The sequence below is a fragment of the Microcaecilia unicolor genome, chromosome 13 (assembly GCF_901765095.1).
Source record: "Microcaecilia unicolor chromosome 13, aMicUni1.1, whole genome shotgun sequence".
Lineage (NCBI taxonomy): Eukaryota > Metazoa > Chordata > Amphibia > Gymnophiona > Siphonopidae > Microcaecilia > Microcaecilia unicolor.
In genome coordinates, this window is record NC_044043.1 from 52,163,556 (window position 1) to 52,177,805 (window position 14,250).

Here is a 14,250-nt window from a genome sequence, read left to right on the forward strand (position 1 = left end):
AAGGGAACTGGAGACCCCCAGCCCTGCCCGGAGGTGGGGAAGGAGGAGTGTCCAGAGAGCTGTGTGTTGATGGTGGGGGGTGGAGGGATCTTAAGGGTAGAAATCAACGCTTTCAAGTCTGCGCTCGGGCTTCCCTGCCTCCCCTTCCTTCTAAAGCATTTCGCACCCTGAAGAAAAAGGCCAGATTGAGGAGGACATGTTTATTATTCTGGGCTCAGGTTAGGAGACCTTTTAGTGAACCTAAAAGAATTCTGAGTCTGCTGGATTCTAGGGTAGATCCTATGTACCCTTTCTGGACCCTGTAATTGTATCTTGCTAATTTTATCACGTTCCTATGATTGTTCCCTTTTTAATTTAACCACTTTTCATTAGGGGTCTCTCTGCAGCCTGAAAATGTTCATGTCATGTCGTGTCCCGTGTTGTTTACAGGAATATTCATTTTTCGGAGCGAGGGTGACATTGTTTTAGTACCAGATCAATGTCCATTGGAAAGAGCGCACATTCTTTCTGAAGACATGTCATTTCGAACAAATACATATCTCTGCTTTATTATATTACTTTGCTAACCTAGGTAAATACTGTCATACTAATGAAGGCATCTGAATCCTGAATCCCTTTCTCAGACCTAGCCCATGTTCCTCCCCTCCCTGGATTTATACAAAAATCTTCCCTCAGCTGATTACCCACCACTCAGCAGCCAACCTTTATTGTTCTGCTGCTCTAAGGAAAGTAGGATACCCTGTAGGTTTGGCTTTCACAGGGTTGCCATTGTGCACCAATCTGAAACCCTCTGACCTGCTTCGTCAGACATTGTCACTAGAAAATAGCCATAGTGGGTCAGACCAATGGTCCATCTAGCCCAGCATCCTGTTTCCAACCTGGCAGAAATCCTCATAGTAGCAACATTCCATGCTACCAATCCCATGGCAATCAGTAGCTTCCCCATGTCTGACTCAATAGCAGACTATGGACTTTTCCTCCAGGAACAGCTGTTAATACATCCTTTAGCTGCCAGTTCCAGAGCTTAATGTTGGGTGAAAACAAATCTTTTCCTAGTAGTTCAAGTGAGTTACAAGTACACTGGGTATTTCCCTGTCCCTGGAGGGCTCACAATCTAAGTTTGTACCTGAGGCAATGGAGGGTTAAGTGACTTGCCCAAGATCACAAGGAGCAGCAGTGGGATTTGAACTGGCCACCTCTGGATATCAAGACTGGTGCACTAACTACTAGGCTACTCCTTTACTAATTTAGTTGTTGATAAAATTTAGCTCCAATAATCAGGCACTAAATCACTTATTGGCATTAATTAGCAACAATTTGTGATTTGTGTATGCATCTTGCTAAGCCCTATTCTATATAGATAGAAGTGCAAATTGTTTAGTGAGCAACTGAAAAGGGGACGTGGCCATGGGAGGAGCACAGGCAGGTCAGGTGTGTTTATTAAAGAAGCGCTTGGTATTATAGAATTCGGGAGATCTGCACCTAACTTACATGTGAGAATTTACACCAGGTTTCAGTTGGTGTAAATCCTCATACCCAAAGTTGGGCACAGATCCTGGTGCTACGCACTATTATATAAATGGTGTCCAACTCGGAGCGACGTTTATTTAATAGCATTGAGCTTGCATTTTATCAGCACCCAAATTTGGACACCATTTACTGAATCTAGTCCTACATGTGTCAGACTCCCAAAATTTGCACTTCCCTCTAAGTCTATAAATGGTACGTATAGTTCTGCATGTACTTGTAGAATTACTACTACTAATTTACACACGTAACTAAGGGGCCCTTTTACTAAGCAGCGGTAAAGCTGCTTACCACTTGCCAGTCTGAAACTACCACTGGAACCCAGCAGCGGCGGTTCCCACCCCTAGCGCTCACCATTTCCAGCACTACAAAAATACGATCTGCTTTTATAGCACCAGATCTCAGTAATCGAGCAGCACCGTGCACTGCCCAGTTACTGCTGGGTTAGCGCGGGAGCCCTTACTGCCATCTCAGCATGCATCAAAAACATACGCTGATGCTTTCACTGCAGCTCAGTGAAAGGGCCCCTAACGAAGGGGGCATTTTACTGAGCTGCTGTAAAAAGAGGCCTGCAGTAGCGCAAGTGTATCTTTTGGGCGTGCGCTGAGCCATTTATCACCACGACTATGAAAAAGGGCCCTTTTCAAAGAAGCCAGAAAATGGCGTGTGCTAAAATTGAAACCAGTGTGCGTCCATCTTCAGCCTGAGAGTTTACCACTACCCACTGACCTAGCAGTAAGGTCTCGCGCGCTACCCGCACGGTAAGCATGCAACACGCGCCAACTGCTGTTTACTGCCAGGTAAGCAGCCCACAGTGGAAAATAGACAATTATTTTCTACTGCGGGATTCAGCGCACACCAAATTCAGAATTACCGCCTAGCCAATTTGGTGCAGTGCGTGCTATACGCGTGTAGGCCCTTATGCAGCTTAGTAAAAGGGCCTCTAACTTTTTTGTTTTTAATACCACCAAGTGCCAAGCTATGGCTTCAGAGCGGTTTACAGTAAAATAACAAGCTACTAAAGAAGGTGAAGGTAGAACTGGTGGTGAACTGGACAAAGAGGTGAATTTTCAAAGCAGATTTAAAAGTGTGGAAAGAGGATTCTGAGCAAAGGTGTCAGGCAGTGCCTAGGGGCCGGCTTAGCTGATGGCTGAGGTACTTGTGGATTCAAGGTGGATAACAGAGGGAAGAGGAAGTTGATGTTAACTAGCGTTTGTAGAGCGGAGCGAATGAGAGGGGGGGGGGGTAGGGTATAAGGAGACGGGAGAGGTAATCTGGGGCCATGGGAAGGTGGGATTTGAAAAGCAGGATTAGATGTTTAAATTCAATTTGTGCTGACAAGGATAACCAATGATACGGTCATAAGACTTAGCGTGGTAGAGAATTGACCCTTGATTGGTACTTGGCAATTACTATCAAATTGGCCTTAACTAGCACTAATTTGCAGTTACACATAAGTTATGACCCTATTCTATGAAATGCACACGCAAATTTTCAAGTCCACAACTGCAAAAGGCATTTACATGGGGGTTCGGACTATTCTACTGCACCCTTTATAGAATACTATTAGCTATGCACACAAGGTGCCATATTTAATGCTGCCTTACACTGGTGTTCTACAATGGCAGTTACGTGCTTAATTGCCATTATAAAATTTGTGCTTAGCGCATGAAATTTTGGTGTCTAACTTTAGGCGGCCTTTCATGAATCGATACGCATAGATTGTACGTTTGCCTCAGACAGCCCGACGTAGACCTGGTTTTCCACATCCAAATCAGACATACATGACCCTCTTTGGGAAAAGGTGACTAAAGTCACCAGAAACAAAAAAATGAGGTTTTAAATTAATGAACTATGTTAGAAAAACAGTAATACAACAGTCCAAATCCCATCCTTTTATGTGAAAAAAAGAAAAAAGGTTCCAGAAGTTCAAACATATAAATTTTGCAGACTGCATATGGACCCCAGACATGAAAAAACAGCCACTCTCAACATTTTCAATCTGAGACTTGTCACCTTTTTTCCAGAGATGGTCACACATAATCTATACATACAGCGATAAATTCTATAAGTGGTACTTAAAAATCAGCACCAAAAATTTCACATGCTGAATGCTGTTCTATAAAGGGTACCATCTTTTATAGAATGGCGCTTAGGTATAAACCAAGCCTAACTTTAGGTGCTGGTAATTACACCTGCTAAAACAGGTGTAAATGTTGGGGCCTAAATTAGGCATAGTTCAACTTAATTCTGTATTTAAGCACATAAAATTTTGGTCACACCCCCATAAATGTACACGCATTAGGATTTACACGCAGATCGTTATAGAATATGATCTGCATGCAAATCCTAATTAAGGCCAGTACTAATAATTACTTGTTAGCAGACCAATTATTGGCGCTGATTGGCTTAAGCAAGTGTCTCAGCCCCAACCTCCCTGGATGTTTCTTTACAAAGCAGTTATACATTTGCAATGGTGTTAAATAACTGCTTTTTGAATATAGAGCTGTGCACAGTCCTTTTTATGGGGGGGGGGGGGGGGGGGTCTTGTGCTAAATTTACTACAGATTGGAGACAGGTACCAGCAGCATGAAATAAGTATTAAAGGAGCATTATCAGTCTGAAGAAATGAAAATCGGAATATTCTTGCTGCGCTGGTGATATTTCTAACCAAACAAGGACAGGAACTCAGTGGTACAACCAAGTACCAAAAGTAAAAAAGCACGTGGGCCTCAAGAACGGGTATGGAAAGCAATCTTTATTGAAAGACCTGACACGGGCCATGTTTTGGCATATGCCTGTTTCAGGGATCTACAAATAAAACAATTGCATCAGCCCCTCCCCTTAATTTTTCTGTATCAAACATTTTCATACCTATATGTAAATTCAAATGCATCTTAAATGTATCATCGAGTATGCACCTTTATCTGATTCCATATTATCATCGTTTTATTTGTAGACCCCAGGCGCAGGCATACACCGAAACGTGTTATTTCTAGCCTCCTGTCTAGAGATTATGCCTAACCAATGCTTCTTATAGGAAAGCGGTGATCTCTCTTGCACTCAGACTCAAGAGTGTAGGCCCTCGTCTGGAAGGCAGCAAGTTCTGCAGTTAAGTCAATTACCCCTACTGAGTACCTGCTGTATGCTGCCTTGGGTGAAACTCTTCATGAAGGTGGTTAATGAATCCCAATACATAAATAACACTTGATTTACAATCTGCCGAACTGTCTGGTGCCACATACTTAAAGGGCAAGCCTATAAACAAGGTGCTAATATTTACAGAAATGCTTAGAATACTAGTCTATACATGTGTATATACATGTGAGGACCAACGGGCTTATATTACAGAAGTCCAGGAAGACAGTGGGAATCAGCCAATGTTTATTGCCTCAAACAGGAAACAGACCTACTGAAACCTATTTAAGATCCATATGAAGATGTTCAAAACAAGACTCGACATGGTGTCATCTGCATCAGGAATCACGGTTCTCTAGTGAATTTTGAGCCTGTCAACAGTAATAGGAAATTAATCCAAAACAGAAAGGATTTTGGTTGCAGTCTCTATCCCAGAGTATTCACATAAAGCCAGCATGTCACCTAAGCACTTTTATTTATTTTAGGTCATTTATACCCCGCCTTTTGCCGCAGTTTTGCAGCCTCAAAGCGGCTTACAATGAACTAAATAAATACAATATAGTGCACAGTAAAATCAGTTACGTTACATTAGGAAGAGTGAAAGAACAGGGTAAGAAGGGAAAGGGAAGAGAGACTAAGATGGACGGCAGAAAAACAGGTGAGCCAAGAGGGATGATGAAGATCCAGGCAAAAACAGAGTGGCTCGATCAGGTCCGGCAAGGCAATCCTCAAACGGGAACTACAGCAGTGCCCAGGTAGCACAGATAAGGCACTGAGGAAACAGTAGCAGCAAGTGGCAACGATCACCAGAATTAACGGTGCAGGATCCAAGATGGTGGATATAACTGGCATAATGTGTGTTTGCAATGGGGTGTGCACAGGGGATAAGCATGGGTGGCACATAGGCAGTGCTCCCATTTATGCGTGTAGCTTACAAATGACTAAGGCCCTCATGATCCAAAGCCCCGCACTGTTCCAAACAGCGCTCTAAAAATAGCGCTGGAACAGCACAGGGCTTTTCTGCAATGATGATCAGAGATAATGCATGCAAATTTAAGCAGCGCAATTATCTCTGATCAAGGGGTAGAAGTGCAGAATTGTATCTGAGCATGCGCTCAGCACAATTCTCCCGCACTTGTTTGACAGGTCTGGGCTGTCAAAAGCCCAAACCTATCAAACACAGGGGCTGGAGGTCCATGGGACCACCAAGCCCTGACTACCCCTGCCCCGAGCAAGGCAGACCTCCGGTTCCCCCGACGATCTCACCCTCCCCCCCCCCCCCAAGTTCAGGGAGGGCTGGAGATCCGGTGGGTCTCCAGCCCCCTGAACCCCCAGAAAATATCAAGTGGCCGCTGCTGGCCAAACCCTCTCCCACCCTCCCACCCAGCGAGCGACGGGGGGGGGGGCTGGAGGTCCACCCAACTCCCCCCGCATTGTTATACCAATCCCTGGTGGTCCAGCGTGAGTAGGAGTAGTGACAACCCTCCTCCCTTCCCCCCTACCCTCTCCCACCCTCCCACCCAGCGAGCAAAGCCACCCCAACTCCCCCCCCCCCAGCGTATACCAATCCCTGGTGGTCTAGCATGAGTAGAAGTAGTGACAACCCCCCTCCTGGCCCCCCCTACCTTTAGTTGGAGGAGGGACGCAGCCTGCCTCCCTCCTGTTCCAGCCCCACCCATTGCATCCTGGGATGCATGGGGCAGGGCTACAGACCATGTAAGGGAGCGGCCACTTGACATTTTCTGGGGGTTTGGGGGGGGCTGGAGATGGAGGGTGGGATCGATGGGGGGACCGGAGGTCCACCGGACCTCCAGCCCCCTGTTCGCGTTTGCTTTGGGGGGGAATGGGGGCCTGCCAGCATGCAACTGCATGCTGGACAGGGCTCACCATTGCTCCCCAATGATTGGTGCAAACCCTAACGCCAGCTTGGAGCTGGAGTAGATTTTGCCACGGCCAGCGACCCAATCTTTGTCGCGCTGGACGCTGATCATTTGGGATGAATGCGTTAAGCGCGGATTAGCATGCATTTGCAAGCTACTTGCGCTGAGAGCCCTGTTTAGCATGCATTTGCATGCTACTTGTGCTAAGAGCCCTCGAGTGCGTTGTTTCACGCGCTCAAGGGCTCTGATCATGGGTCGGCAGCAAACTCCGGCACTAGTATGGCGTTAACAGCCTCTAGCGCCGGAGTTTGCTTTTGATCATGAGGGCCTCAGTTACATGTATCCCTGCCATATTTAGGCACCTGCATTTATGCCATCTCTACAGGTGGTGTAAGTGCAGGTCTCTACATGTTAGGCACACTGATACCAGGTCCACCCAGCAGTGGTGCCTCACTCCTCTCTCTTTCGCTCTTGCTCTGGCAGCCCGGCATCTGCCCCCTCTCTGAATCCCTCCATCCGTCCCTGGTATACCTCAGAGGTGTCCTGGCAGCCACAGCGATTCATCTTTGCTGCTTATGCAGGCCCCTGCAGGTTCTCTCTGCTATGTCATGCCCGTGAGGAAACAGGAAGTGATGTCAGAGAGGGCAGCGCATGGCAGAGGGAAGACTGTGGTGGCCAGCACAGGCAGAAAGGATGAATCACGGTGGCTGCTGGGTTGCCTCTGAGATACACTGGGGAGGGATGGGTGGATTCAGATGGGGGTCTTTGGGGGCATGGGGGTTGGGAAGGCCAGAAGATATGGTGAGTTAAGGGGGGGGGGGGTTGAAAGAGCCCACCCAAGTTAACTAGGTGCACACGAAATAGTAGGTCTGACTACACTATTACTGCAGCACCACTGTCTCTGTCAAATTTTCTATGGGTTGACTGGGAATATGTCAGCTCATCTGTGCTATGCCTTCACCTCTGGCAGGTTCCTGCGGGCAGAGGAAGGGGAGAGCAGAATGTTTCCATATGAGACAGCAGGATCTTTAACCCACATTTCAACCCTGGCATGAAGCAGGACATCATTGTCTTGTGGTCCTGCCTCTGCCTGTACGCATGTGAAAACATTAAATGAAAGAACACATTTTCACTAAGAAAGAATTTTCAGCAAAACCAATGAAAATATTTGTACAGTGAAATTAAGTTGTTCTACTGTATAAGTTAATAAGTACCATATGTTAGCACAGTATTTATCTTGTGCAAATTTAAGAAAGGATAGAGGCACCTGAAATGCACACCATACGTAGCTGTTCCTGTCCCTAAAGCTAAATTGTAAAAAAAAACTTGGATAGCAATATCTTTTTATTGAACTAAATTAATACATTTCTTAACTAAATTTTGGAAGCTCACACTCCCTTCCCTCAAGTCAGAACAGTATGAGAGTATATAAGTGAATTATGTAAAGCATTCCCATGATGGTCTGGACTCCAGCGATGTGCAGCGACGTCAGACTCCGAAAGTGGATTGAGGTAGCAGCGCCAGCTTCTTTGAACAGCACGGAGTGACGGAGCCTAGGACAAAAAAGAACTTAAAAGCGGCAGGAGGAAGCGGACCTCGGCTGGCGGGGGTTGGGGGTCCCCCACCAGCAAAGGTAGGTGACGGTGGCAGGGGGGGTCAGCAATGGTGGCCCTGGGGGTCGGAAATGGCAGGGGGGGTCGGAAATGGCGGGGGGGGGCTATAATGTGCCCCCTCACTCTGGCTCCAGCCCCCCGCTACCACCGACTTTCAGATACGCCCCACTCTGGAGGGGAGGCAGAGAGGGGTGCAGGCATTCATGAGTGATCCAGCTGGCAGGCAGTAGAATTTTATGGCTCATATGTTTTTAGAAAGCCCAGAACTTTTAAGTCCTCTCTCATCAACTTGCTATATTTTACTCAGTGTATCATGTCCTGTCCTGTGTCATAAAGGCTAGTCACAAAATGTTGTTAGAATCACCTTATTTGTTTTGTTTTCTTTTTTATTAACCCTTTTTTTCTGTGCATTCAGTTATCCTCTGTAAATACTTCAAAAACTCACTTTGTCAGCTGCTGGGTGTCCACCCCTACTGAGGACATTTTCTAGAAAGCTTTCCTTAATGTCCGTGTTTTATCAGACTACAGCTGTATTGTCAGCCATGGCTTACTACTGGCGCAGACAGAACATTGGGCTAGGTCTCACCCAGGTTTTGCAGCTCAATCAATATAGATTAGCTTCAAGAGATGTCATTTGATAACTATGGAAAACGGCTTCCAAATGTCAGGCTTTCCCATAGGGATTTCACTCTCTTCCAGACAGATCTGGGGAATTAGAGAACGGCTGAATTCCTTGGAATAGTTAAACTTGGTCCTGAAGCATTTGTTTCACACTGCCAACTAATCTGGTTTTACTGTACTTATCTAATCTAGACCACGTGTGCTAAGGATTAAAGATATGACATCCAGTTTCAACACCATTTTATATGTACTGTATCCTACCCCCCCCCCCCCCCCCCCCCTTCAGGGCACTCTGCTTTTATGTTTATTACATGCAAGGGCCACACTGCTTCCTCCTTGAAAGGAACTGAATGAATATTTTAATAGCTAGAAAATGACTTAAGTCATAAAGATACAGAGTATAAATTGCAGATTATGTGCTGCCTTTTAAAAACCCTCACCTTCTGCTATTATTGGATTAAACACTACTCCCTATCGAAGGCTGGATAGACTGAAATATTTGCACAGAACGGGGGGGGGGGGGGGGGGGGGGGGGGGGAGCCTCATGTTTAAATCATAGCATGATCAATTTATTCTGTGACCTATTAGAGGTACATGAGAAACAGGGATCACACAAGTACTTTATTTGGAGTAAGCAGGCCACTAATCGCTCTTTTTAGTTAAGACCAAATATGGAGTCTGAGACACAAGCTGAGTAAGGTCCCATCTTGACCTTTTCAAAGGGCCTAAGAACCTGGTCAGTATGGAGGGTTATGGTCCTCCCACCTGATTTCATTGGGAAGAGGATTATGTTAATACCATTACCTAAGGAAGATTTTAAAAAAGGTTACGTGCACCCTGCTTGATCAATATTTAAAAAAAAAAAAAAAAAAATTTAGGGCTTCTGAATTTTTTAAATTAAAACTGTAGAAAACTTTGGTAACCCAAGTTTGTTCAGGGTCTTAAGAACAGTTGTAAGGGATGAGGAGCAGATGTAGCCAGAAAAGTAGTTCTAGTCAGTTTACTGCTCCTGTCAATAGTCAGAACTATCCCTTTAGGGGATCAGATGGTTGAAGGGTGGCATACAATCTGCACAGCTCTGCCTTACATATCACTGGAATGTGGGCAGTGGCTGCAGGTCTATGAGGTATGATAAAACAGATAAAAAGGGCAGCGTACCTGGAAGGTGGAAAAAAAAGGAATGCATGAGTCAAAAAACAAAACAGATCTGCATCAGTCTCTGTCAACAGGTTTATTACTTTTAACATAATTTCTTTGTAGAGAATTGAAACTCTAGGGGCCCTGTTTACTAAGCTGCACTAGAGGCACATTAGAACACGATAACCGTGTAGACGCCCATAATATTCCTATGGGTGTCTACACAGCATACGCTAAAAACTCTAGCGCACCTTAGTAAACAGGGCCCTAGGAATCACTTCACTGTGATACACAAAGTCTAATTTTTCTTATATTTTATGTGGAGTGGAGGAGTGGTCTAGTGGTTAGGGTGGTGGACTTTGGTCCTGGGGAACTGAGGAACTGAGTTTGATTTCCACTTCAGGCACAGGCAGCTCCTTGTGACTCTGGGCAAGTCACTTAACCCTCCATTGCCCCATGTAAGCCACATTGAGCCTGCCATGAGTGGGAAAGTGCAGGGTACAAATGTAACAAAAATAAAATAGATACTATTGGACATTCTACATGGAATGTTGCTACTATTGGACATTCTACATGGAATGTTGCTATTCCACTAGCAACATTCCATGTAGGCTGCTGCGCAGGCTTCTGTTTCTGTGAGTCTGACGTCCTGCATGTACGTGCAGGACGTCAGACTCACAGAAGCAGAAGCCTGCGCGGCCACATTGGTGATCTGCAAGGGCCGACTTCTACATGGAATGATGCTAGTGGAATAGCAACATTCCATGTAGAATCTCAAATTGTAGCAACAGTGGAGGAGTGGCCTAGTGGTTAGAGTGGTGGACTTTGGTCCTGGGGAACTGAGGAACTGAGTTCGATTCCCACTTCAGGCACAGGCAGCTCCTTGTGACTCTGGGCAAGTCACTTAACCCTCCATTGCCCCATGTAAACCGCATTGAGCCTGCCATGAGTGGGAAAGCGCGGGGTACAAATGTAACAAAAATAAATAAATAAACCCTCTCTTGTAAGTGAGCAGTGAGGATGATGGAGGTGCTTCTGAGACACCAGCCCAGTGCCTCACCTCTCTACCCCACAACTAAAGTCAGACATCGCCTGTAACCATATAATGCACAACTTGCAGAGAAATCACCACCTTTAGGAGGCATACTTTCAAAGCACTTAGCCTTCCAAAGTTCCATAGGTTTCTATGGAACTTTGGAAGGCTAAGTGCTTTGAAAATATGCCTCCTAGGGTATTTGTTTCTGTTCCCAGAATGTCCAAATTAAGGCTAAATGCACTAAAAATGATAAAATTAAAAAAGGATCCTTTGTGGATTTTACTGTGACATCAGTCTTGCAGCCATAGACTCAGAGTGACTCCAATGTAGCATCAGCCACGCTTCCATATTTTCTTACAGAGAACGAAGGGTAAACTTCATCCTTCCCACTTCTTCAGCTTTAGACTTTGTGGATTGTATCAAAGAGCAATTTAACTGTCCACCTGCATCTCAGATTAGTCTGTACTAGTTTGTAACCAATGAGAGGAAGAGCAGGTGTATTCCAGACTCCATGACACGGAGGATGCACCTCCAGCCTTAATATAGGGAGAGGGGATCTAAGGAGGAGGAAATAGAATTTCAGATTAGAAGGCTAGGGGGAAAGAGGGGAGGGGATTAGCAGAATCAGGGAGTAGCGGAAAAAGGGTAGCCAGGATCAAGAGGAGGAGGGACATGGGTCAAAAAGTTTTGCATTCCTGCCATTTCTGAACAGTAATGTTGGCAATGGTGTTAAGTCAAGTCCCTGGTTCCCAAACCTGGTCCTGGAGGCACTGCAGCCAGTCAGGTTTTCTGGATATCCACAATGTATATTCCTTGGTATGCAAATCTCTCTCATGAATATTCATTGTGGATATCCAGAAAACCTGACGGGCTGGGGTGCCTCCAGGACCAGGTTTGGGAACCACAGTGTTAAAGCCATTGTAATGCGATCTATGTAGAACTGTTTAAAAAATGTGCTATATACACTGCAGCAGATTCAAACTTTGGTTGCAAAGGTGGTCAATTGGAAAGCACCATGGGATAGATTGGCCCTTTTAGCATATGCCCTATACTGGCTCCTAATTATGTTACAAATTCAAATTTATCTCATCATGCTTAGCTCTTAGGTGGGGGTGGGGTTCATGATATAGGCACCTTCTGTCTCAGAGACAAATACAAGGACATAAGTTAGTAAGTCTGGGTTGGAAGGCTTTCAAACTGATAAAATCCCAGAGAATATTGTTCTGGGAGAGAATGTTCCTGAATACTGCAATAATCTGTCATATGAAGATAAAGTAATAGCAGATTATATTCAGTTCTGCACAGCCTTAAAAACACTAGAAAGGTTACAAGTAGAGATAAGCTGACCTGCTGCAATTTTAACTATTATTTGAAAAACCTGTTACTTACTTTGTATGCTTTTTGAAGCAAAAAGGTTAATCTACTCATACCCCTCCTCCAGATATTGATCCCTTCTCTCACTCGCATGCTCTCAACCCTCCCCCCCCCGCACACTTTCCTCTAATTTTTTCACTCGTTCTCCCTCTCGCATGTCCTTGCCCTCACATGCATTTGCTCAACTGCCTGCCCCCCCCCCCCCAATCCACTCGCTTGTTTTGCCCTTCCCTCCCCCCACTATCCTGGCTAGATGCAGCAGGAAGAGGCCATCCATACTGCCATACAGTGCTTCAAACCAACTTTCTCATCCTCCTCTGTTGTCTGGGGCTAGTATTGTGTTTTGCTCTGCTGGTTCAAAGTGCAACAATCCCTGAGGAGGAAGAAGAGAAAGTGGCCTGAAGCACTATGCGAAATCATTGGAGCAGTGAGAGCAGGAAGCAAGGAGCCAAAAATTGAGCAGCTACCCCTGAAGTCAATGTAGCAACTCTGGACTTTCACCTTCTAAAGTGATTCTATGGGAAGGGCCAGATTTGGTGACCTTTCCCATGGAATCATGGGAGACCAGGGCCCTAATTAAATCAAGTAAAAAAAAAAAAAAACCCACAAGACTTGTCATGGAGGGAAATAATTAGCAGGAGGGTCTGAAGTAAATTTCCAAATTTAGTGGCCGATGATGTACCCACTCATTACCCAACTACTTCAAAGCAACCAGCTTCAGGAACTTGCCACACTCAAAGCAGATGTTTCACAAACTTTCACTTCAAACACTACCAAAATCTAAGTAGTGCTATATGGGAAAGTGCTTTTCAGAGTTACTAGCATGAAAGGGTGTGCTGTTAATTTATAAACAGGGAGCTTCGTTTTCAACATTGCTGCCTTTTAAAACTTGCAATGGTAGTGGCAACAATGACCCGAATGCCAACACAGATACCACTCCAGTACAGAAAGGACAGCATTTCTGGGTGGAGCAAAGACAGCTGACTCTCCAGATTCATAATCCTGCGCTCTTGTCATGATGATTGGCCAGAACCACAGGATTATGGGTACAGTATGCAGCTCCGAGTATAAATAATATTTACAGAAATGCTTACAATACTAGCTTATATATGTGTACATGCCAATATATAGAAAACAGTAGGGGAGGACCAACAGTCTTATATTACAGAAGTCCAGAAAGATGGTGGGAATCAGCCAGAGTGTTTATTGTGTCAAACAAGGAACAGACCTACAGAGGCCTAAGAGGCAGGAGAGCTAAGAATGAGCGATATGGGTAGTGGGGAAAGCTAATTAAAAAAAATGGGTGCTCAGAAAAGGGAAAGGGTGAGAGTTAGCAATGTGTGGAGCTGTGGGTGATGGGGAGTGTCTGGTAATTACTTGAAGAACTACAGAGTACTTAAATGACAGGATCTCCCTCTTTGCACCTCCAAGGTCCCTAAGGTCCTCCCTAACCATACCCTTTCCAAAAGAAATCACATGATGTGACACCTGCCAATGAGCCTGTCCAAGGCAGCCCCCACACTCTGGGACACACGCCCAGAAAGTTTTCCCTTAACATAAACCCATTTCTATTTCAGGAAGCAGGTGAAAGCTTGGCTCTTTTCCCAAGTGGAAGAAGCAATTAACTAGCTAGTCACACACCCAAGGACTAACACCAGCTGTACATACTGTAGCAGGACTCACTTATCCACTCTTCCTCTAGCTGAAATCATTTTCATGCACCTTTTCTAACTTCACATGCAATTTTTCCTTAAGGTGATCACCTTTATTTTCTTTCTTACCTGTCTATATGCTCCACTTTGCTTACCTCCTATGCTGTCAATTAAGATGTTTTACTGTCTATTCTGTTGACGTACAGTGGTGGAAATAAGTATTTGATCCCTTGCTGATTTTGTAAGTTTGCCCACTGACAAAGACATGAGCA